Here is a 22,169-nt window from a genome sequence, read left to right on the forward strand (position 1 = left end):
TTTTTTTTTACATATAATAACTTGTACCCACGCATGCCTGCCAGAAAGAAAGGCAGAATTAGGTAAATGGGTCAATATTGGACTAGTTAATGTCACAATGTTTTTTAATATCTCATTAAACATAATCCAGAGTAATCATGTATATTTTAAAGTATTAACACTTTATACTAACTCGACTTTTTCATTGAGGATCACTGCCATTTCACCTCTGTCTGCGTGGGTTCGAGTCCAAGGCTCGGCTAGCGTGGGTATGTGGGAAAGCCTGCCAGTAGCTTCTCGTGGGTCGGTGATTCTTCCCTGGGTTTTCCAGGGTTCTTCCTCCACCAGTTATACTGGCCGCCATGTATAGCCTATCTTGTGCTGAAAAATGGCGTTAAACCCCACAACAACAACAGCAACAGTTTCATTGAAACATTGTTACTGCACAGCTACTTCGCTAGAGATAAACTCATTGCTCCTAATTAAATGTCAATATGTCTTAATTGGTCACGTAACAACATAAACAGTGCAGACGTCGTATCTTCTGTGTCTTCGTCTATGCTTCACGGACTACGCATCGCGTATGTTTTGTTGAATATGATAAGAAAAGAAAGTGTTTCCGGTATTTATAAACTTGTATTCCGGACACGGAAACAAGTTTCATGATTTCATTTTTCTTCTTGTGACCTTGAATTTTGTCATAAAACAGACAATGTTAGCCGCATTGTATATTTAGAACAAGAAAACCACTAATTATCATCTCAATGCTTGTAAAATTATAGACCCGACAGTTAATACTTTAACGGGACGGACAGAGATATCAATATATGTGTCCCAATGTGCGCAAGAAGCAAGCATTAGGATAACCTAATATAGCCTTAATCGATATTTTAGACGATTGATCTTAAAATGAAAACAAGCACATCAAAGACGAGGTGATGAGATAGAGGTAAAAAAGAGCTGCAAATTGATTCGCCAGACAGCACATCTAATTGTTTAAGTAAATTGTGGTTTCTTACAAAATAATCACACACACGTAAGTACATCAAGTTCTCGGTAAGACTATGTTTGTACACTATATACAATATAATACAAAAGTATATGCACATTAATCATCCATATATGAATTCAAACATATAGCGCCGGACGATAGCTTTGCTGTAGGGAAAATACTTATATATTTATGATACTCTATTTGTATCCATACACTTATCTATCTATCTATCTGTGTGTGTGTGTGTGTGTGTGTGAATGTATATTTGTGTGTATATGCCCCTTCCTTATCACAGTTTAGGAATTGCATATGAGGCAACGTGGTGAGGATGGTAATAAAACAAACTAAAAGTAAGACGTATAAAACGGGACATGAGCAACCGCCTGAATTATGTTTTTGTAGAAACAACAACAGTAGTTGTTACGTTATCATATAATTTCGATGGCTTTTCTTAATTTAAAAAAAATCTGTACATATAGTTACACTAGTACCGAATTCATTAACACTTGGAATGACATGATAAGATGCTGTATCAAAATATATCTGAACATGAAAGTATTGTGATTTTAAAGTCATACACTTTACTTTACTTTAGCCAAAATACCAATATATTTGTCCTATTATCCGCTGAAGCAATGATAAGGATAATTCAATGTGACCTGAACAGGTTTGTTTGGTATTTCAGTCTCGGTTAGAAATAGAATGCATCAAAGATCAACATAATTTGGTTTAAGGAGCGGATAATAATACTTACTAATTCGTTATTTGTTCTATCATCCCGAACGAAAAAATGTGATATCAGACGAGGTGAATTAATCGTCACTTAGTTGCTTTAAAAGAGAGGTAGACAAGAATGCGAATATTTGGCATTGTAAAATCAGGCCTTCTCATTTCTTGCACAGTGAAATGAACAATACACATTATTCTCACCAATGCCACTAAAAAATCTACTGTTTCCTTAACCTTAATTTTTCTATCTCAGTCCGATTATCTCATACCAGTCGTCTCAGTCACGGTGTCCACGCGCTAGGGCAACATTATCAAGGGACGCAAAAACTGTTGATTTCTGCTTGGAGTTATAGAGTTGTTTTCGGATCAACAAACGCAGACACTTTGGAAAAGTTAACACAGTTGGGATTTGCACTGAAACAAGGGAATCCCGGTAGCGGGGCTTTCGGCTTGCGCACTTTATTTCCGAATTACTGACCGAAGATGGCATCAAGAAGAGCTAATAGAAATTAAATCATTTATATAAACATAGACACATCTATATATGATATATTTTCTAGTTTAACACAGATAGGAATAGCGATATACATGTTTATTAATAGGTAGTCAAACGTTACAACACATTTCACCAAATTAGATCGGGAACCAAGAAAACTGAATAAAAGGCTTCACGCAGATATTATGCACAGATTTATTCTGATGGACAAGAGATTCTAGCAATTCATCTGTGCCTGTATATTTTATCTCCTATTTAACTCTGACCCATGCACATTAGATAAGAAATACACTGGAAATATAAACATTGATTATAGTTCATTCAAATGTGATTAGAAGCATAATAACGAACAGACTACGTGGTAAGCAAAATATAATACCATTACTGTCCTCCCTTTAACTGCATTAGTGGTAAATCCGACAAGTTAGGCTTGATACAAAAGGAAATAAAAATAACTTTTGTAAGTACTTGTACATGGCACGAGTCACAATGCTGAAAATACAAGTTGTTATACTCACATTTCATTTTTCCCGATGTATCATAAATGTGCATGATGGCTGAAGTATAAATAATGTAAAGAAAAAAAAAGACGATCAAATAAATTTGGTTCGACACAGACGTAAATTATCAAATATGTCATGTTTTGTCTGTTTAGTCAGTACCTTTTTATACCCCCTCTCTCTCTCTCTCTCTCTCTCTCTCTGCCTCTCGGCTTCCTTACTTCTGTATGGCGTTCATCCTTCTTGCCAGCTTCATTTCGTTCTAGCCGTAAGTCCCTTGTTTCCCCCTATTTATATGGCCCCGTTGTTAAAAGTCGTCAATTTTTCTCTACTTAATCAATGATCACATATATGCAACATTTTATTCACAACTGCCTTCATTTGGGCAAAAGGCACACTTTAATAATGTTACATGCGAAGGGTCTCTTTAAATGAACGAATGAAGCAAACTATAATAATTTTCCTCTAATTAATGCATGACCACCAATATCACAACTACACATTTACATCACAATTTCACAATTGCCTATCTACCTACCTCACAAATGCATTGTTTCTCCTTAATACATTTCTGTAACGTTTCGCCGGTACTTAACTACCATAAAATACAAATCACATCTCAAACACCAAATACCGAAAACTATTTTTCCGACGCTTCGTTAGGTGGTAGGGTCCAGTTTCGTAAATTGGCCCCTGGCAAATTTCCTATCTTAAGGCTATGCTGTGACTTTTTCAGCTATTATTGTTTACTATTTATAGATATGAATATATTTGTGAACTATGTGTTTCGGGCTTGTGTTGTTCTTGAAACTGATGTCAGGCATGTACAATTTCCATAGTTGCTCTGCAGTATGTTGATAGTGAAATACCAGTAGTCGGCTGGGAAGAATAGCAGTAGACACGTGGGTTCAAGGCATGTAGAGTATCTCAAATACGGCTTGGATGACCACTATTCTGAACTGCATCAAACTATTTAGCAGACAATGTTTATCAAACTGTTCATCCAGGGAAAGACCTTGCGCTTGCACTGTGAGCACCACATGCTGTCAAAAATGGCCTTTGGATGTGAAAAATGCATGTATAAAATTGGGGTTGGGTTGCATAAGCTTCTTCTGCTATGAACTGCCATTGACTTCTCTGGTCTAGTGAATACTATTCTTATGCTTTGTTTTAATATAGGTATCTAAAAATATGGACCTTTTTGACCTCACTTGTGTATTTGATTTTTTTTATGATCTTTTATGCTAGGTCGCTGATTGCGGTATTAAATTTGTACATGAAATTTGGCTCCTGCGCCCTTAAGTCAGTCAAATCATGATTGTAAGGCTCATTTCATCTGTAACTCTACACCATATTTACCATCATAGTAAGGACATAAGGAGTCTCCAGATAACGGGACAGTCCATTCTCGATCATTTAATTGTACGATTTACCAGTCTCTATAATAAATACTGCACATGGCGTCATTCAATCAATCCACACAAGTAGATTTTAATAGGGACTATTTGGCGAAAGGGACACTTATGCGGCTCTGACCTGAGTTCATTAAAACTAAACCATACCATCATACACAGTGGCAAACTGTTGTTAACCAAAGTTAAATGTGTGTTATTGTGTAGGACATTTTAAATTATAAACCATATTCTTGCCAATACAATTATTTTAACTGAAGATTGACATGCAGATCTTTGATTATTTCATTTTATAAAAAATGACCCATTTTCTGTATTTTCACAGAACTATGACAATTCAGCTTCTTCAAACTCCTGGGCACCATTTGTCCTTATATATACAACAAACAGTATATAAAGAGTCAACATGATACTTTTTATTTAGTTTATTAATATTGATGGGAACTATGTGTATCAGGAGAGATTACTGCAGTATTTAGATTGAATTGGTTAATATTTAAAATCAAACTACATACTTATTGAATGTCCACTATTTGATTGCATAATTTCAAAAACTGTGTATATGTGTATGGCCCCGTTCTGATGGTAAAGATTCTCATATAGTGCTTCTTGGAAATCAACCACAAATTAATTAGAAATGATATGTACGTATATCAAATGAATATTAAAATAGATCTGTATCGCTCATAATTTGTTCAAATTAAAATGTCCCTGTTTTAATGGTAAACATCATATGTCCGAATTTGTAGATTTTATAAGAATCTGTGTGTGTGTGTGTGTGTGAGTGCATTAACACACGCACATAGTAGGAGTCTTAGACTTGCATGTGCTGTCACTTAGAACATGTATGTTACGTTCTAAGAGAGATAAGACAAAGATCAGGAATTCTTTTAATTGATCCATAACAACCAATATCCATCATACTCCACTCAAATGGTCAAAGTCATAATTACTAATGTGGACACTAAATCTGAATCCATGATAATATATGAATGAAGCATAATGTGTCTAGCGTTATCATTGCAATTTAAGGACATTTACAACATAAAAAAGTGCAATAGAACATCATATGCAACTTTCAGATAGGTTACAGCTACCTAAGCATTTTTACTTTTGCTCAGGATCATTTCATTGTTAAACTTTAATGTAGTAATTAATATGAGCGCAGATGAACTCTGTTTGAATAATCAACCTTTTGATGAGAAATATACCAGTAATGGAAACTGAGCTACCAAAGGAATGTAATAGTTCAGTAACTGATTGTCTGGTTGGCCGCATGTAATATTGCTCACAGTGTGATATATTTGTCGTTAGCAATGCATTGTCTGAATAATACGTGTATGAATAACGTGTTCTTCATATTTATTGTTCTCTCCATAGCAAAGCCGCTTTGTTAATTATGCTGGCCCGCATTTAGGGCACTTTGTTATTTATAATGTTACATTGTTGACTATCAGCATTTTTGAAAAAAAAATTATATATATTTTTTGTTGCTATTTGAGTATTAATGTTAGCTATCAGAGGCGCGTCCTTGATTATAAAAGGTAATATATCAGCAGTGCTAGGATAGCCCTCCACTAAACAAAATACTATGTATTTTTGTTACCCTGGACTGGGTTTTCGTTGTTTTCGTACAAAATGTTTAAAATGCCAAATACCTTTGAAGCTCTTTTGAAATAATGATGGTCTAAGGATCACAGCTTATCAATTATATTACACACATAACTTACCTGATTTTATAGCCCGATGTAACTTGCTATTTCATACCTATCGAAACCAACTTACTGGCTTTACGCTTATGGAATAAATATTTAGAAACGGATAGGAGATGTTAAGCATCATTACACTAACCTGTCTAAAGCTTTTCGCCTGATTTTACAGATGCGGTCTTTCTTAATATTATGACTCTATGGTTTTAAACTAACTAAAAGAACAAAATGAAAACCAACAAGATTTTGTAAAATTCAAGAAATAATTTATTTCCCAAACTACAAAGTGAAAATTTAAGAAGGATTCACAGTATTGTAAATTAAATCCCAAATAATACAAAAAGTTACACCAACTGTCGATATTGATAATGTTAGGTATATTCCAGTGGTGTTCGAAATAAGATTCAGCGTTGAAGGTTTTTACGTATATATAGTCTTGAATGTACTAATGTACCAGTGCAATGACTTGTGATCATGTGCTAACAGTTATCCAGTTATTCACAATACAATAATCCAAGATGTCCTTGTCTGAACTCGATACAAATCTGTTTTTTTATGTTTATGTGCAAGACTATTGTGCAAATGCTCTTTATATTTTAAGCCAATAAATAATTGGAATACATACATTCCACCCAAATGAAATACTGAACGCAACAATATGACTAATTTCTGCTTCAGAGGCTAGTGCAGTAATAAGTAATTTCTCTTCGGAAATAATGTGAAAAATAACGCGACTGAACCCACAATGAATGAAAATGAGTAGAACTTAAGGAAATGAAAGCACCTACCAACCGACACATAATATAGTACATGTCTATCTCTGCAGGTATAAAGTACCAGGGCGAGGTACAGTTTTCAAGAAAGAAGAAATGACTCCTTATCTCAAGTCTGAGATTCAAATGCATCTGAAATACCAATCACATATGATGGGTGGGCTAGTTGTAACACTGAAGGCTACGATACTGATACTGCTCACTTCATAGATCAAAAGTAGGATTTAAAGGCACAGTTCTTCAAACTAGAGAGGGCTCTCACAAGGCTGAAAATATTGCTACAATATTTAGAGCTACTCAGGGTAAATTACATCTTCCTACTCCGACTGATGCTAGTGACAACGCTGCAAATGAAAACAAAAATATTAGAAGGTCCTTATTTGGAATTGGTCTGGCTGTTACAGGCATATGATGAAATTGATAGTGAAGAAAGCATTAGAAACAACATGCCTTGTTGGTAAAGGTCGGAAGCTGGTTATCTTTTTCCACCAATCTACATCAGTTAATGATCCATTAATGGCCGCGGAGAAACTTGTATTTGCCAATATCCTTGGAATAATTGGTCGTACAAATGTTAGCACGCCATTCATAGCAAAGTGCACCCATTCTTGCCTTAGATAGTGATACTGGTCTCAATAGGACCGTCTCAGACAATTGAAGGTTCACACCTATACATTTGAAGAACAAACTAACACTAAACAGTTGATATAAATCATTTCAACATTCGAAATGACTATATAAACACACTGTGCAGATAAATCTCCAACAATGAACAAGGTTTTCCAAGAAAATGTGTCTAAGTCAATGAAAATGCTACACATATGATACAAAATGTAGTACACCAGACAGATCAGGAATTAATATCAAGGACTCAATTTGAAAAGTTTTCAATACTTGTTGCAGTCCCCAATCCTGATTCAAAGGAGTTACGATTAAAGGCGAGGTTAAAGCACGTGCATATAATTTCATGCTAGATAAAGCGCCACAAATATACGGTACGGTTCAAATAATTGTAGACTTCAAAGCGATACACAACCAGCAGCTTGAAGAGACCGAGGATGTGTCAAAATCTCCTGTCAAAAAATACAAATGTGATGATACAGATGACTGGCTTGCAGATATTTACCATACAGTAAAATAGGCGAAGAATGTACACCAAGTTATCAAAAATGAGATTTCTGGTTACATGGGCTCTGCTCGCAATGACCGTGATTATTATTTCAATCTTCTCCAATGGTGGAAACAATATTAAACTTTGTTAACAAGACATAGTTTTCTTGTTAATAGGTATCTCGTCATACTAGCTTCCTAGGCGAACATGGATTCGATTGCTCTGGGCTAGCTGAACAGCTATTTTGATCCATGCCAGTCCAACGAAGCTGAGCCTGAATTAGTTTGGATTCGATGCTTGTTGTGTTGGCTCTGTCAAGGACTTCCTGGTTTGGGATTCGGTCCTGCCACTTGATCCGCATGATGGATCTCAGGGAGCGCTGGTGGAATTGTTCCAACTGACTGAAATGCCCTTGGTAGACAGTCTACGTTTCACAGCCATATCAGATAGACGCGAGCACAAATGCATTATACGCCTTCATTTTTGTTGACAGGCGTATGTCCTTGTTCGGATTAGTCCTAGTGCTTGACTGGCTTTTTGGATCATCGCAGTAACCTCTTTGTCTAGTTAGCCATCACTGGATATTGTGCTGCCTAGATATTTGAAACTGACCACATTCTACAGCTGCGTGTCACCAATGGTGATGCATGGTTGTGAATGGAAAGTGTTTTGGGCGGGCTGGAAGACGACTTCTGATTTTCCAAGGCTAATAGTGAGTCAAAATAGATTGGATGCTTAAGAGAACTTGTCCAAGACTGCCTGTAGGTGAGCCTCTTTATGGACCATGAGGGCACAGTCATCTGCAAAGAGTGCTTCAGTGATTAGTCTTGCTAGCGTCTTGGGTTTTGCAGCAAGGCGACGAAGATCAAACACTTATCCATCCAGGCGATATCTAATGTAGATACCAAGATCAAGATCAAGGTCACGGATGGCATGGACCAGTACCTGTGTACAGGAGAGGTTGAACAGTACCGGAGCTAGTACACAGCCCTGCTTGACAACGTTAAATATGAGAAATTTATCAGAGAGTTCACTGTCTGAGAGAATCTCTCAAGTCGTATCATCGGGAAAGAGCGGGATGAGGTTGGTAAACGTCTGAGGAAAACTATGCTTCTTGAATATTAACCACGGTGCGTCGCTGTTGACTGTTTCGAAAGCCTTCGTTAGATCCACGAAAACGGCATACATATTCATGTTCTGCTCAAGGCACTTCTCTTGAACTTGTCTTACTGCGAAGATCATGTCAATGGTTATGCGGTCTGGGCGGAAACCACACTGAGACTCGGGGAGATTATCTTCTGACGCTGCCACAATAAGCCTGCTGATAATAATGCGAGTAAATATTCTGCCAGCTATGGAAATCAAGGAGATGCCTCTGTAGGTACTGAAGTCAGCACGTGTGCCTTTATTCTTATAGATAGTCACAACTGCTTGGTCGCGGATGTCGTTTGGCATCTCCTCTTCAGTCCAGTTGTTGATTAGCACATCGTGGAATGCCTCCAAAGTCGGTTCACTGAGAGCCTTGTACACCTCCACTGGGATACCATCCTTTCCAGGTGCACTGCCACATTTCATTGATTTAATGGCCATGATCAACTCATCTATTGATGGCGATCCAGTTCCGATCGTGCGTTGGCTGTTGGGGTATTTGGTCAACAACATATCAGATTGGCTGACCGATGATGGCAGGCTTAGGAGCTGGCTAAAGTGTTCTTTCCATCTGTCCTTAATGTCAGCCTTGTCCTTCATTAGCGTACTACCATCGTCAGCACTCGAGGTGGCAGAGCCATCCTTTGAAGGGCCGAAGATTGATTTCATGTCGTTGTAGAACTCTTTGAAATTGTTGGTGTCGGCAAAGCGTTGTACTTTATCAGCTTTCCTTTCCCACTACTGGTCGGGCATCTTGCAGATTTTATTTGAGCCTCATCTTGACATAATTTGAATCGGTCTTTTGGGGGGATGAAGTTCTGTAAATTCTGCCAGTTTCTGAATCCATTGTTCTTTCTAGCAAGCAGATCTTCAATGGCACCGTTGTTCTCGTCGAACCGTCGTGACAGGTTCGCTTATTGGGGCCCAGGGTCCCCATAACTGTTTATCTTTTTAAGCCCCTGAATTTGTTCATTTCTCCGAGGCATTTCCACGTAAAGGTCCGTTGATGGACATCTTGTCATCTAGGATATTCTGGACATTGAGCTGGGTGGAAAGCTGCTGAACTTTGACAATATTGAAGGTTGTGCGCGCAATCGTAGGACTGCTTGAGTGTTGTGGAGCAATGTGCAGCTTTAGGTTAGTTCGGACAAGTCTGTGGTCTTTCCAGCATTCCGCTTGTCGCATGCCCTTGTTGATGGGAACATACAGGGCATCGCGCTGGCGAACTATTATAAAATAGTCGATTTAGTGCCATTGGCAAGATCTGGGGTGCATCCATTTGATCTTGTATTTGATCGCCATTCTTAATATTGCGTTTGTGATGAAGAGGTCGAATTCTGCGCATTTGCTGAGTGAAAGCAGGCCGTTGTTTTCATCTTGCCGACACCGTGTTTGCCAAGCACACCTTTCCATCTATCACAATCGCAGCCAACACTGGCGTTGAAGTCCCCAAGTAGTCTGATCGTGCCGTCAGCTGGAATTGGGCACAATACGGAGACGAGGCCCACATATAACTGCTCGATTAGTATTGGCGTAGGAGTTTCTGGCTCATAGGTATTCGCAGTTTCATTAGCCACTCATTGATACCAACAGGCAGGTCCGTAAACTGTTTCAGAAGACTTGACTTGAAAGCCAGGCCTACCCTGTCAATCCTGTCTTCGTGTTGGGCTTTTCCTTTCCAGAAGAATGTGTCGTCGCTTGCTAGCTCAGTCAGAGAATCGTCCTTGCGAACCTGGTTTCACGCAAGGTTGCATTTTCGATGTTGTAGCGTGATAGCTCCGTAGCAATTAGGGCTGTTCTCCTTTGAGGTCTTGCTAATTTCTCGTTGTCCATGAGAGTATGATGTTCATGCTCTAATAAGAAGGGGTTTTTTTTGATAGTTTCGACCACATATATGAATGATCTTGCCAGCTGCGGCAAGCTGGCCGGATTTTGATGGGCATGCTAATTGTAGGCCACCTTTTCTAGTTCCCTCATATTGCAGGGTAAGCAGCACTGTCCTGAAAAGGTCTGCTCAGTTGCTCTGGATGCTGCCGAACTGTTCCGTTGCCCTGGGTACAGATTCTCTGGCTACAGCTCCCAGTGGTCATCTCCACCTATTGATTCGCCAGTCGCCCATCGCCTTAGGACTTTGGTAGGTGCAGATAATAAACGATGAGTGTGATGACGGGGATGAATATTAGGTGCACAATATGACATGTGCTTGAAATAGCTTTAAGGAAACAGTCTTTGCCCGGAGACGGCCTTAATTTCTCGGCCTTGGTAGTTGGAACTTAGTGGTACGAATAATTGTCACGGCAGAGAATTACTTCGTTTCCTTTGGATGGCCATGAGGTCTTCGGTGCCTTGTCATGCCCTGTGCACTCCACAAAACATTTGCAGATTCACCTTCGTGGCCGTTGGATCACTCCGTTAATATCTTCCGCCCAGTCTGTCTATGCTGATTTTGCATGCACGGATAGGCAAGCTAATAACGCACAAAGGGTTTGAGACCCATCGGTTACGCTCAGTCCGGATCGGCTACCATACGTGTACATGGAAAAGACATTTTACTCCCAGTGTCCAGACAAAAAATAATTTGCTTGTGGGATTGTGCCACAGTCCCATACCAATATATACAGTATTATTTGGATCATATGGGGTTGTTATGCGTAGTGAGCGATGCTCTTTTATCTGTTCTCAACTCCACAAATACTTTACGTTTCAAACAAGGTAAAGCGCATTTTAAAACAAAACTATAATTTTCGTCCTGAAGGGGAATATGAGAGACATATAAGATTTACTGACCTCGAACTTTTTATCTAGATAAATTCGTTGGGTTAGTGGTATGAGTGTCAAACTCGTGGACAGAAGTATCAGTTTCCACCAAGATCGGCCTCTACTGATTTAAAGTTAACTCTTTCGTCTTGGGGCTATATAATCATGTTATGACCCTCCATAAAAGATTAATCACACGGTCATCTTATTACTTTGACCTGTACTCAATAATTCTGTTCAAATATAGCTATTGCTAAACTAAAGTGGGTTTCTTATGATATTGAACATAACGATCAAAGCTTAAACATACATCCCCTAATTTTAATAATACTACAAAAATATTTACTTTCTAGATCATTGGTCCAAGTTTCTCTACCAAAGTTCAAACGCAGAAAGTAAAATATGTATATTTGTATCATTACAATTTGAATTGCAGGTTACGAAATAATAGAACACGGCTTGTTGTTATTAATTACTTGATTAAATTACCATGTTCTAATGTTTGACGTTTTAGACTGAATTTCGTGTTTCAAGTTCCAACAAGGTATACCAGAGGAGATACTGGCAATACATCAGTTTCTCCCTTTGGTTACTCTTTGGTTCAAATATTCTCTAAAGAACTACAAGTTGATCCTTATTATATTCCCAAAAATGACGTCATAGTTTTGGTCTTTTCGTCACACTTTTGATCTAATTCAACTATATCAGAAGATTCATCACTCTATTTAGTCACGCATTGAATCCGTGTTGTAATACATTCCCTTAATTAGAAAATTCCGTTTGACGTTACTTGAACTATCATAGAATATCCAAATTTATAGTTATGCAAGACGCATTTTATTTTCACTGTATTATCCTCTATCGCTGCAGGAGTGCTACATTAACTTTTCAAAGCTATAGAAACCATCGGGAATAACGTGGTCTGAGTTATATTCCTATCCTACCGTTGTTTAAATATATGCTGTATATCATCCCATGCTGTGCGCGCTTGCAAAAACATATAGTAAAGTTAAACCAACCCTATAAAACGCAGATGTAAAGCAAATCATATTGCACAGATCCACAACTTCTAACCCAGAAGCTGCAATACACAATGTACACTTGCATTACAAAGCTATAACTCATATGCTGTGTTATGATCATGTCTTACAACTAAATACTGTTCACTATCTCCAAGTAAATGATTCTTAATTGCATTAATTTTCATCAGTCTAATATTATGTACTTGTTTGTTAGGGAATTTATCTACCATTTAGGGGATTAAGAACTTCCTTTTTTGTAGTTGTGCGTTGTGATATTACATTGTCAACAGCAAATTGGTTCAAAAAAATTGGAATAACCAACATTCCATGACCATGTTCATATTGTCTTCAAAGATGCACACAGTACGTGATTGTAAGTGTTCAATGTACTACGGCATGGTAAATATTATTAATTATTGTGTTCGTTTATATTGAATATAGAACTACTTCCCTAGTAACAACTACACCAGCTATTAAGTAAAACATGTTTTAGTCTTTTCTAAGACATGCATGTTACAATGTGACGACCAGTGGCTTAGGTGGCTCGGGAGTTTAACAAATCTGCTTTTACAGTGCGTTTGGGTGGCTAAATTGTTTACAAATTGCCACAAATCTCGAACAAGAGAAAGGTCTAACACTGAACAAATGGACCAGATGTTACGTTACCCATGCTACTAACACGTAATCTATAGCTTTAAATTCAAACTAACAAAACAATTTAGACCAAATGTGCTACACTAGAAACTTACATCTTCCTGTCGCGTGGTTCCTATTAAGGCAGTCAGAGTTCCCATCTTGATTTCCGCTGGTATATAAAACTTCTTCCCGGGAATACTTAAGGAAACTTGATCGGTTGCTGATGGCGGTTTAGAAATCCTTCGATCTACTTCTGATCCTTGTTGAACTGTTCATATGTCTGTACCCTGCTCAATTAGATTATTTGCATCTTTCATTGCAGAAGAGTAAAACGCAGTTTCATCAAGAGCTTTCTTCATAATAACTGCATTTCGTTTTCTCACCTTTTCGTATTGTGATCTCACTTTTTCCTTCATTTGCGAAACCTCCTGATCCAGAATACTAAGCAACTTTGAATATTGGTTTTCAATGGCTTCAATTTCTGTCCGCTCTTCTTCGTCTAAACGCTTCTCAAGGCTGTTACCTTTTTGCACAAATGCATTTAGATTCTTCAGCGTTTGATCGCAAAGTCTCTGTTTTACTCGTAGCTTCTCTTTTACTTCAGCCACCACCTTAGCGATAGGTTTCGATGGATGCGTATCATGATCAAATGCTTTGCACGTAAGGCACATACAAATATTACACGTCTGACACACGAGCTGGATGTCTTGTCCAGGATGTTTACTGCAATTTACACTTGGTCGTAATCGTCCCTCAGTTTCGTTGGTCACAACATAGAAATTGGTTTGAAATGCTCGTACACCTTCACTTGGCAACTCAGCACTTCTTTTGCACATCGGACAGTTAAATTTACCGTTACGAAGGTTAACACGAATATAATCTTCTAAACATTTGTAACAGAAACTATGATAACATGGTAAAAACTTAGGATTCTTGAAGGTATCAAGACAAATACTACACTCATGTTGCTTCGCCGCCATTTTCGTATCTGCTTTCGTTAGTATCAACCAATACAGAAACTGAACTTCATGTGGCTAAATATCGGTCATTTGTTCAGTGTCATGGAATATATTGTGTTATTTGCTTTGATTGGCGACACAGTTATTTATAACACATACTGAACGCTTTATAAACAACTTGAAGCGTAACCCTCGTGTATTTGTCACAATTATCGTATTATATCTTATTACCAGGTAAGTTATGGGTAATACTATATAATAGCCTGTAAATAGACTTAAGTTATGCTATATCTCCCGCACACAATCTTGTACATTATAATAGTTGTCAACTGTTCAATAAACCTAACGCGTCTATAGCGGGAAAGGTTGCATTTATAATCGTGTTGATTAAATGACATCGTTTAGAGTATCGTAAATCGTGTATACGTTTCGAAATGTCGGTAATCGTTGCAGCCCTAATATTAAATTAAGTTTTGGAAAGTACTAGCAATCTTTTCAAAGTACTCGGTAACAATGAAATAGTGCGTACAAAGCATGAAATATTAACCCATTATAGTTACTATTCGCGCTAAGATGTGAGTGCGTGTTTCAAATGCTCTCAGAGAGAAATAAAACCTGTAATTTCTATGGAAGTTGAACTACAGTTGTGTCAGACACAACCGTCATATACATATATCTTACTGCCATGATACCATCATAAGGATCGCTTTTACTATACAGGTAAATCTGTAACCATTTTTTTTTTATCAAGGCTAAAGTTGAACAACCCTTCCTTTCTTTTCTAGCGGATTTCGTCGAGCTTAATTGGATTTAATTGGATTTGTACTGAACCCTTTTTGGTCATACATTTAATGTTTTGAGGTAAACACGACGGATCACAAAAGGTGGAGCATGATGTACAAGACACAGAGCTTTTGTTCAATGCGGGGAGTACGTATCTAAATTCTTTTGAAAATTCAGTACATGTGAAATACTCTTAAAGATTTATTTGTTTAAGTATCACTGCTTGGCAACCGTCGCATGTACTCAGTATTATATGTACATTGGATATGTAATCTTCTGTTGGGAGAGATTAAAATAAGTAGTTTTGCTTGTTCACGTGTGCGTTGCCACATCCATGCATGTATACTTATACACTCACATACATACATACATACATACATACATACATACATACATACATACATACGTACAGCCGCCGGTGACCCAGTGGTCTAAAGTGTTCGCCTATACCAATCATTGCAATTCAACTCTGTCAGCATGGGTTCGAGTCTCGGGTACAGCCAGTGTGGGCATATTAGTAAGCGCATTGTTCTGTGATGGTGACACCAGGACTGGGAATGTGTATGTGCGTGTGCGCGTTCGTCGGTCCGTGCGTCCTTGCTTACCTACCTAACTACAGAAACGTACGTGCATACATACATACATGGACACACACTCACACACACATACATACATACATACATATCATACATACATACATACATACATACATACATGCATGCGTACACACGTGGTACACGCACCATATTGTATAAGTATTTACATATACAATGCGTTCAGGATAACAATTCGCAATATTTATATATTCGCAATAATAAGGATTCATCATCAACTAGGTTATTTTATACATGCTTCTAATGTAAACTATAAACACTGTTGACACTCGTCACCTGTGTATTGATATAATGCTTTCATGCAGGAGAAGTCTACCTGAGCAATATGGGAGCGCTCAGTTATTGACATTAACTTCGCCTGTAAGCTATGCTCCGCCCACTCATATAAATCGCAACGAGCCTGACAAACAAATACTTGAATAGAGGGTAAAGAACGAGTGTCCAACTCTTCCAATTGACTGTCGATTTCACCGAACTCAAAACAACAATATTATATTCATGCATGCTTATGTCGATCTTTTATATCATGAACAGATGTGTGAATCTGCAATAAGTACGTTCACGGCCATTTTAGATATCAGTTAGATTTAATATGTATCTACCGTTAGACGACATTCATACTAGCTCGCGCACACACACATACTCATACACACACAACCAGTGAAACACATACACACCTTACATACGATGAATAAAATAAACAAACAATGACATTATTCGTAAAGCCAATCAGAATCTTGGCTACAGATTATACTGTGTACTTAGTAATCTGTCCTGTCACCTTATCGACAAGTCAAATGTTATATACAGTAAACTGATATATATATATATATATATATATATATATATATATATATATATATATATATATACAATTGGGATATATGTGCATAGGTACATTAAGCTGGATACATTTCCTTTCTACAAAATGCCCTTTATAGTTATTATTATACGTTCGGTGTGATGAAAAGGGATGTTCAGGTCTTCAATGGCTTTACACCACTTCATGCTTGCCTATTCAAATTCGTTGAAGATTCTGGGTTTAAAGTAATCACTGTGATGCATTGAGTATTGCATCTACGTGCATCACCATGTTACACCTATCGGACTGTGAGCTGGGACAGGAAACCAATGACGTACCTACCTAAAATGGTCGTGGCACAAATGCTATCGCGTACGTGCCATTAGAACGCAATCCTTTTATAACGTACAATGTTCCTCATTTCCACCATTGTAAATTTGGTACACCCTGTTTAATAGTATATCTTTAGTTATGTTACATTTGTACAGTAAAGGCATTGTAGTACCAGATGTACGTTTAATTAGTTTGTGAAAGAAAATATTGTTTTGAGAATATCTGCCTATAGATCGTTATTGGTCACTGAATCTTAACCATATATTCTCGGGTACAGTTGGTAAATTATAAAAGGCGAGCTTTAAGGTGTGATCGAATGTAATATTTACTAAACTAAACAAAGTACTAAGCTGCTATTAAATACGGTATGACTTGAGGTACTCACCAAATTCTTTTGAAAATAGCATGCCTGTGAAATACATGAGGAGCAATAATTAATTCAATATAAGCGCTAATCAACCGTCTCACGTAGTCAGTAATTTGTCTAGCAAGATAATGTAGTCTTCTATTAAACGTGATACACATTTTGCGACTTGATCTTTTATAAAAACGCAGGTGATGATCAGTTTAACAAATAAATATATGTTTTTGGGGCAATCTGGAGACCAATGTCCTTTTTCTTTACAATAATAACAGGTATCTTGACTTTTGTCTTTTTTATCCCCTGTTTTTTTTCTTTTTTGACGGTCTGGACACTCTGAAGACCAATGCCCTTTCTTCTGACAGATATAGCAAGTATCTTGACTTTTATCTCTAAAGGAAGGAGAGTAGTCCGTAGGCTGGTCTGAAGAGAATTTTCTAGTGACCCCTCTCAAAGCTCTGACGAAACGTTCCATCTGGTTTGTCTCTTCCATCGTTGTGCTCGGCTTGAGAGTGAAATGAATAGTGAAAGGACAAGACACACACCCTTTTATATACGCTGGTCTGCTATGACTATAAAGTAGTTTATGGTGTTTGAACTTGAGTCATTTGACTTTTTGCTTTCAAGATGAAACGATCCCATTCATTCGAGAAGAAAGAAGAAGAAGAAAGTAAGAGGCAGAAACGTGATCTATCGCCTCGTACCAGGGCTGAAATCTTGGCACAAATTCATGCCAGTGATTTTGAAGAGGACATGAGTGAACCAGAATCCGAACCCTCTAAACCAAGTTCACCACCCTTAGTCAACCCTGAAAAGTACTATTCCATTCGAGAGACGGAAAAGCGCTCCTCTAGAAAATTTAGAACCACGGCTTACAAATACACGGTGAAGTTTAAAGATTTCAAGGCTGAAGTGCCGTTAGAGAAAGCAGAAGTGTTCATCACCGAGGTGTGGGATTCTTTGCTCACTGCACTCAAGCGACAATGTCAACCCATAGAAGACGATCGCTTGAGACTTTCCATACAACACGACGGTTTGAAATCCCCTGTTTGGATCGAGTTTAGCGCCCCTGCAGAATTGACTGCTTCCAAAGTCATGGACAAGATTCAACACGTACAACAATCTAATGATCAGTTTGACATCACCGATGGTAAAGCCACACTGGACATGACCCACGTCTCTCCTCCTCAAGGGACAGGACGCAAAAAGATGTTATTGGTGGACGACCTTCGCAACACCAAAACGAGTCTCGTCCGAATTAACAACCCTCATGACCAGATGTGTTTAGCCCGTGCCATCGTGGTGGGACGAACCTATGCCAACAAGAACGACACGGTAGAATGGAAAAGAACCTGGGACACTATTTAACGTTCCGACCGAGCTAAACAACGAAACGAAGCAGAACTCCTGTTACAACAAGCCGGACTGCCCAAGGACACACCCTGCGGCATTCCTGAGATGCAAAAATTGCAAGATGTCCTAGCTCCACGATATACCTTGAAAGTGCACCCTCAAGAAATGCGCGGGCCTCTATTGTTTCGAGGCCAAGATTTTAAGGACGGAAAATACATTCATGTTTATCATCACGATGACCATTTCGATACCATTACCAGTATAACCGGTTTCCTGGGATACGGTTATTACTGTGAGAAATGTGACTATGGTTATAATAATCGAGAGCAACACAAACATTGTGGATGGAAATGCTCAGGATGTTTGGCCTCTCCACCCTGTCTGAGCGAAGAACCAGTGCCTTGTTCCACTTGTCTGCGCACGTTTGTCAGCCCTACCTGTTACCAACAACATTTGAAGACGCAAGGTTCACAGAAGAAATGCGCTTGTCAACTCCTGAGATTGTGCCCTACGTGTGGACAAGGCATACGTACCAATAATACCAAGGCACACGTATGTTCAGGAAAGAAAAAATGTCACATTTGTCACCACATCGTGGACTTGGAACACGAATGTTACGTGCAAAAATACCAACCCCCACCAGAGAAAGAGGACGGTCACAAGAAGAAAGGCAATTTCATCTTTTTCGATTTCGAATGCATGCAAGATACTGGCATTCACATTCCTAATTTCTGCGTGGCTCATCGAGCGTGCGAGAAGTGCATTCAAGAACCTATCTTCAGTCATTGCCCTCACTGCAGCAAGATTCCCGGAGGGCGTGAAAAAATCTTTCGGGGACCAAACACGTTAGCCGATTTTGCCCAATGGGTCTTAGACCCCGTCGACAAGACGTGGAGCCAAGAGGACATCGAACGTTACGGAGATTGTCATCGTCATGCCACAGTGATGGCTCACAATTTCTCCGGATACGATGGACAGTTTCTTCTCAGATACTATACGGAACAAGGCACCGAGCGTCCTAAAGTGACTTTGAACGGAGCCAAAATCATTTTCATGCAAGTGGGACAAGTGCAGTTTAAAGATTCGATGAGTTACTTGGCCATGCCTTTGAGTCGAATGCCTAAAACGTTTGGAATGACAGAAATGGCTAAAGGGTACTTTCCACACTTTTTCAATACGGAAGTCAATCAACACGCCGTTCTACCCCATTTACCTGAGGCTCACTATTACGACCCCGACAACATGCGTACCGAACAACGAGAAGCTTTCTACGCTTGGTACCAGATTCACGCCTCTGACCCTTTCGACTTTCAGGAAGAAATGCTAAAGTATTGTCGTTCCGACGTGGACATTTTACGGCGTTGCTGTGGAAAATTTCGAGAACTGTTCATGGAACACGGAGGGGTCGATCCTTTGAAAGAAGCTTGCACCATTGCCAAAGCGTGTTCCTTAGTGTATCGACAACGATTCATGCCTGAAAAGACCGTGGCTGTCATCAGTCCTCAAACGACCCACTTTGTAAAACGTCAATACTCGGTCAAAGCCCTACGTTGGTTACATTACTTGTGCGACAAGGAAGACAAGTGGATTCAGCATGTCCGCAACGGAGGGGGCGAAAAGACCATCGGAACGTATTCGGTCGATGGCTGGGACTTAGAAAACCCCAAGATCGTGTACGAGTTTAACGGATGCTTATTTCACGGATGTCCCGTCTGTTACCCTGACCGTGGCACTAAAAATCAGTTTTTGCAACGAACCATGGAAGACTTGTACCAGGACACTTCTCAGCGACGCCTAAAGTTAGAACAGCAAGGATACCAAGTGGTGGAAATGTGGGAACACGAGTACGATCACCGTATGAAAACCGATCCCGAGTTTAAACGCCTCGTGGAAAGTTACCAGTTCATGGACCCGCTGAACCCGAGGGATAGTTTGTACGGAGGAAGGACCAATGCCACCTGTTTGCTGTACCAAGCCGACGAAGAGATAGGAGAAGAAATCAAATACTTGGACGTGTGTTCGCTGTATCCCTACGTGTGCAAATATTGTCGCTTTCCTGTAGGGCACCCGCAATTGCTGACGGAACACATCGACCTGAAAAACATTCGACAATACGAAGGCTTGATCAAGTGTAAAGTTTTGCCTCCCACGAACCTATACCATCCCGTCTTACCTCACCATTGTCAAGGCAAATTGATGTTTCCCTTGTGCCGTACTTGTGCCGAAACGTGCAACCAAGATCAACCTTGTCAGCACAGCCAGGAAGAACGGGCCTTGACGGGAACCTGGGTCAGCGTAGAATTGTTCAAAGCTTTGGACATGGGATACCAACTGTTAGAAGTGTACGAAATTTGCCACTTTCCCAAGACACAACAGTATTGCAAGGGTGATCCCAGTCAGAAAGGCATTTTCGCAGACTACGTGGATGCCTTTTTGAAACTGAAGCAAGAAGCCAGCGGCTATCCTTCCTGGTGTCACACTCCCGAAGACCAAATACAATTCAAAGAGAAATACTATGAACAAGAAGGCATCACTTTAGACCACATCGAGAGAAACGAAGGCAGGCGATCGTTTGCCAAAGTGATGTTAAATTGCTTGTGGGGTAAAATGGCACAACGACCGTGTTTACCCAAGACGGAATATTTGACAGAACCTTCCCGCTACTTCCAGATGATTCACGACAAAACCAAATACATGAAACACGTGGACGTCGTTCGAGAGAATTTGATCTTGGTCAATTACGAAGAAGATCTGGACTTTGTGCAAGACGACCCTTTTGGAAATGTCATCATTGCGGCTTACGTGACAGCCCATGCTCGCTTAAAATTGTACGAAGCTTTAGAACTGTTAGAAGAACGCGTCCTGTACTTTGACACGGACAGTTGCATTTACATCCATCACCCGATTCAACATCACCCTAACATCGAAGGAGACCGTTTAGGAGCCTGGACAGACGAGCATCCCGACGACAAGATTCTAAGTTTCGTCAGTGGTGGTCCCAAAAATTACGGCTACGAATACCGGGACAAACAAGGAGAAGTGCACACGACGTGCAAAGTGAAAGGACTGACTCTGAATTATCGTACCAGTCGAGTGGTCAACTTTGGGGTATTGAAAGAAGCCTTGCAATCGGGAGAGGATGGAAACTTTAAAGTGACCACTCACCAACCGAACAAGATTGTACGTTTACCCACTCACCACATCGTCAGTCGACCCCTGGAAAAAGTCTATCAAATCGTGTACCAGAAGCGAGTTCGACTTCCCAATCATTTCACCTTACCGTACGGTCACGTCGGTATTGGTCTGTATGTAAAAAAGGAACCCTAGGCAAGATCGATAGTTCATTGTGACTACCAAGACCGAGCGAACAAAGATGAATACTTTGAAAGAGACATCGTTCCAGTTTGGGGATTGTAAAAAAGCTGTATCTTTCTCTAGTGTGACTAATACTGGATGGATAAGACCCAGACATTGCGACGGAAAATGTCCGGAAGGAAACTGCGATTGTCCATGTGGTTACCATTGTAATTGCGTAACGGAGTTTGCAGACGAGTGCGATTGTGAGCCTTGCGATGGGACCGATGCTGTACCTTGTGACCTGAGCGATGCCGTAAAGCATCATGGGAACTTTAGTGCCCCTACCCCTGTCATGGAAAGTGATGCTGTGCGTGTCAAACCTGTGGGATGCGAAAGCGAT

At 39.4% G+C, this 22,169-nt stretch overlaps 1 protein-coding gene and 1 long non-coding RNA gene across 3 annotated transcripts in view; both read right to left on the bottom strand.

Moving 5' to 3' along the window:
- LOC149774087 (uncharacterized) overlaps window positions 1-14,329 on the bottom strand; it is an 83,597-nt gene extending 69,268 nt beyond the window's left edge. The window contains exon 1 of the long non-coding RNA XR_016416977.1: window positions 13,381-14,329. This is a non-coding gene — a long non-coding RNA (uncharacterized LOC149774087). The remainder of the gene's footprint in view (window positions 1-13,380) is intronic.
- The window catches only part of LOC149774084 (E3 ubiquitin-protein ligase TRIM45-like), a 330,018-nt gene that overhangs the window by 224,953 nt on the left and 82,896 nt on the right, over window positions 1-22,169 (bottom strand). The gene's annotated exons all lie outside the window — the stretch shown is intronic.

The sequence above is a fragment of the Sinohyriopsis cumingii genome, unplaced genomic scaffold (assembly GCF_028554795.1).
Source record: "Sinohyriopsis cumingii isolate HCF-2022 unplaced genomic scaffold, ASM2855479v2 utg000426l, whole genome shotgun sequence".
NCBI classification, from domain to species: Eukaryota; Metazoa; Mollusca; class Bivalvia; order Unionida; family Unionidae; genus Sinohyriopsis; species Sinohyriopsis cumingii.